Here is a 4,521-nt window from a genome sequence, read left to right as displayed (position 1 = left end):
GTCACTGACGCATTGTTAGCAGTGCGTCAGGTGCGTCACTTTGTAATTGAATTTATAATTGAATACATCGACGAGAATTTTCTCTTTTCTCTTTTTCTCGCTATACTTGTCGTTGGTGCGTTTTGAATAGGGTTGTATTAATTATAATTAAATGGTGAGTTTAGTAAACATAGCAGTAGGTTTTCGGTTTATGAATATAGATATCATCATTTCTACATCGTTATTCATAATAGATATAATTTCTACATCGTTATTCATTGTAGATATCATTTCTACATCATTATTCATAATATATATCATTTCTGAATCATTATTCATAATAGATATCATTACTACTTTCATCCTTATTGACATTATCAAAGAAAAGTTAACTCTCATAATAAGCAGCAGGATAGTATTATGAATCTTCAATATTATAATCATTACGAAAATATTATAGAATTGATACCCTTAACATTAGTGATAACGAAAAGAGTTATCATTATTAATATTCGTGCTATCACTGTTAGGATTGTTATTGATACATATTTTTCCATACCAATTATGTAGTTTATTTATTTATTTTGTTTACTTTCGTATTCATATATAGTTAAAAAGACGAATAAAACTGTTGTTTATGTCGTTTCAGCAGTCCTGGCAGCTGACACGGCATTCCTGATAATATGGCTTTTGGTCTGTTTGGAACAGAGGTTTCGATGCGATTGGACGCAAAGGGACGTCACGATTTTGAAAAAGAAAATATATTAGTAGATTGCTAAACATTCGGCATTATTTACATAAAAATTATGAATGGAACGGGTGATGTCGGTGAGTCGCTGATTCCCTGGAGGTTAAGAAAAGGAAAACGAAAAAGACAAGGAACCACTGCTTTACAATAAACAGGTCTCTCAATTTCTCTCTTCTCTCTGTCTATATATTCTTCTTCCTTTTCTGTAGCTTTGTCCTATTATTATGGGTTTATGGTCAGGTTATGGGAGATACATTTTATGGCCGGATGCCCTTCCTGACGCCAACCCTCTCTATTTTCCCGGGCTTGGGACCGGCACTGACTTGGGGTGGCTTGCCCACCCAGTGGCTAGGTTCTCTTTGTCTATATATATCTATGTATCTGTGTATATCTGCACATCAGCTCATACATGTATAAATAGATAGATACATACACACACACACACACATACACACACATATATATACACGTGTGTGTGTGTTTGTAATATATATATATATATATATATATATATATATATATATATATATATATATATATATATATATATATATATATGTGTGTGTGTGTGTGTGTGTGTGTGTGTGTGTGTGTGTGTGTGTGTGTGTGTGTGTGTGTGTGTGTGTGTGTGTGTGTGTGAACATATGTATTATGAATATATATATATATATATATATATATATATCTATCTATCTCTATATATATATATATATATATCTCTATATGTATATCTCTAATATCTATATATATTTATCTATATATATCTATATATTTATTTATTTATTTATTTATTTCTGTATTTAGATTTCACACACACACACCACACACAACACGCACATCACACACACACAAAACCCCCCAACCCCCACCCACCCACCCACACCCACCCCACACACACTTTATATCTATATTATATCTATATGTATTATTATCTTTATTTCATTTATTTATAGTTTTCTACACTACTACACACACACCCACACACACACACACACACACACACGCAGCCACCACACCTTTATATATATATCTATTATATATATATATTAGTATATATATATACACTAGATATACCTAATCATCTATCTATCTCTATATATATATATACTATATATATCTCGATATATATATATATATAATATATTCTATTATATATATATATGTGTGTGTGTGTGTGTGTGTGGGTGTGCGCATGTGTGTGTGTGGTGTGTGTGTGTGGGACCTGCTGTAAGTTATGCGATATACAACACTACAAGGGTTACTTTCGGGCTGTTTTCTGTCTCGTATTAAGTCCATGGTTATCTTTTCCCCGTATGTGCTGGCGATTCCTCCTGTCTGCCCGAAGTATCTGCTGATCGCCTGGGAAAAGTTACATGACGATACCTATGCGAACATTATTAGAAGAGGTGCGGGATCTGATCCTGCGATATGTTCTCCGCCTTCTTTCTGAGGTTTAGCCGGATGCCTCTGGGATATTTGTGTTTCATGAAAGATTAATTACTATCACCTCATCCTCAAGAAATTCGGCTGCAGACTCAGTGCTCGAGATGTCTCGGCAGCGAAGTTTCTGCATCTGTCTGGAGCTGGTGACCCTCTCGAGACTGCCGGACTGCACACCACTCTGTGGGTACATTGTGAGAGGGATTTACATCAAAACTGCAAGCTTTTTATTTTTTGCACCCGGATTCTTAGTACGTTCCTGTTGAGGTCCCCGAGTTCGTCAGGTGGGAATCCTGATTGAACCCCCATAGCGCCGGAGACAGGTTTTTAGGGGCCCACACAATCCGAATACTTAGCCACACGATGGGGAGCGCTGCAATACCAAGTGAACGGTCTCATCGGCAACGCCTGCTTGTGTACCTTCGGGAGACGGGTTGCGGGGGGCCTCTTCCAGCAGGTGAAGTAGGCGTTTACCTTCGGCTGAACTGGAAGGAAGCAGAAATAGTTCTTGGAGGACTGAACAAACAAGAAAGAAAAATTATTGAAGCCGCCTACATCGTGACGGAGAATAATGTCAACACGGCATCGGGCATTTCAAACTATCCCGGTCAAGAACAACATTATACAAGGAACGAAATAGGTCAGTCCGTGAGTGTTTTGCGTCAGCTCCGTCTTGATATTTACTCTGTTATTTCTCTGTTGTATGTATTTTCTGACGAGACACAATCGACCGGCCAAATACATATCTTGTATTGTGAAGATTTCTTCTCATTCATACCTTTTACACACACACACACCGCCCACACACAACACACACCACTACCCGGACACACACACATATATATAATTATATTATAATATATATATACTATATATAGACTATATATATATATATCTTGTGTGTGTGTGTTTGTGTGTGTTGTGGGTGTGTGTGTGTGTGTGTGTGTGTGTGTGTATGTAGGTATGTCCTGTATGTGTCTGTATGTATTCATTTATGTTGTGTGTGTGGGTGGTGTGTGGGTGTATCTTGTTATGTATATATTCTATATATATAGCTATCTATCATCTATCTATATATATATATATTATCTATATTATATCTCTATCGTGTTATCATCATCTATATATTCTATTCTTCTATATAGCTCTATATATATATTATACACATACATATATATATATATTGCATACACACACACACACACACACACACACACACACACAGTTGCTCCTCCTGCGCGTTCTCGGCAGGCGGCTCCTCCGGTGCGACTCCTCTGGCTAACTCCTCGACTGCGCCTGGTCCTTCTGACGGCCGTTCCCCGGGAGTCTCCTACGCTTTTGTCCGTCTTGCCGACAACTTTCTCGCTGCGACGGTTCCTTGGGCAGATGGATCGCGTCCAGGTGGCGACTTCCGTGGTCAGTCGCTCCTCTGGCAAGCGTTCTTCTCCCAGGAGTTTCACGTGAGTTTCCCGGACGACGTGCTCCCTCGCGTAAGGAGGGCCAGAGCAAGGCCCACGTTCCTCCATAGCACTTTCTCTGCTTTCCGGCGTCTTTGCTCCTCACGGTTCCTGCGACGCTGATCTTCCCACAGCTCCCTCTGTTCCTCCCGTTTCCGGTAGCACAGGGCCAGTTGCTCGCGTCTGATCCTCTCCTGCTCCTGAATGTAGTGTAAAAAGGCCATGCCTTCAGGGCCAGCAGTTTACCTTCTTTACGTAGTTCATGGTGCTGTTTTCCAGACCGTCTGATCCTGGCAAGGTCGCCAATGTCAGGGTTCGACTTTTAAAGGTGATCAGAGCGGTCAGCTCAACGGAAATACACCAAAGGAAACATACAAAGAGCACTACGCTACAATACATATAACATAAATATTATAATATATATAATAATATTATATATTATAAAATTATATATAAATATTATTACATATAATATGGCAAAAAAAACCCCAAAGCAAAAACCCAGGTTTTTTGAAAATGGGGTCTACAGTTTCGAAATCCACCTGAATTCATCTGAGGGCGACCTAAGGTGGAATCCAGGTGAAAATATCTCATTTTTAATAAATCTGTTTTTGTATTGTGGGTTTTTCTAATATAATATATATATAATATATATATATTATATATATAAAATATATATAATTTTAATTTTAAAAAAATAAAATATATATATATTATAATAAATTATATAATATATATATATATTTTAATATTTTTTATGCACACACACACACAACACACACACCACACACACTCACACACACCCCACACACACAAACACAACACACACACCCCACCCACAACACACACACACAAAACAACACAACACAAATCACACACCAAAATGCATTTTTTATA

This window comes from Penaeus monodon, chromosome 1, assembly GCF_015228065.2.
Source record: "Penaeus monodon isolate SGIC_2016 chromosome 1, NSTDA_Pmon_1, whole genome shotgun sequence".
Classification (NCBI taxonomy): Eukaryota; Metazoa; Arthropoda; class Malacostraca; order Decapoda; family Penaeidae; genus Penaeus; species Penaeus monodon.
The sequence above is the reverse complement of the archived record's forward strand: the minus strand, read 5'-3'. Positions refer to the sequence as shown.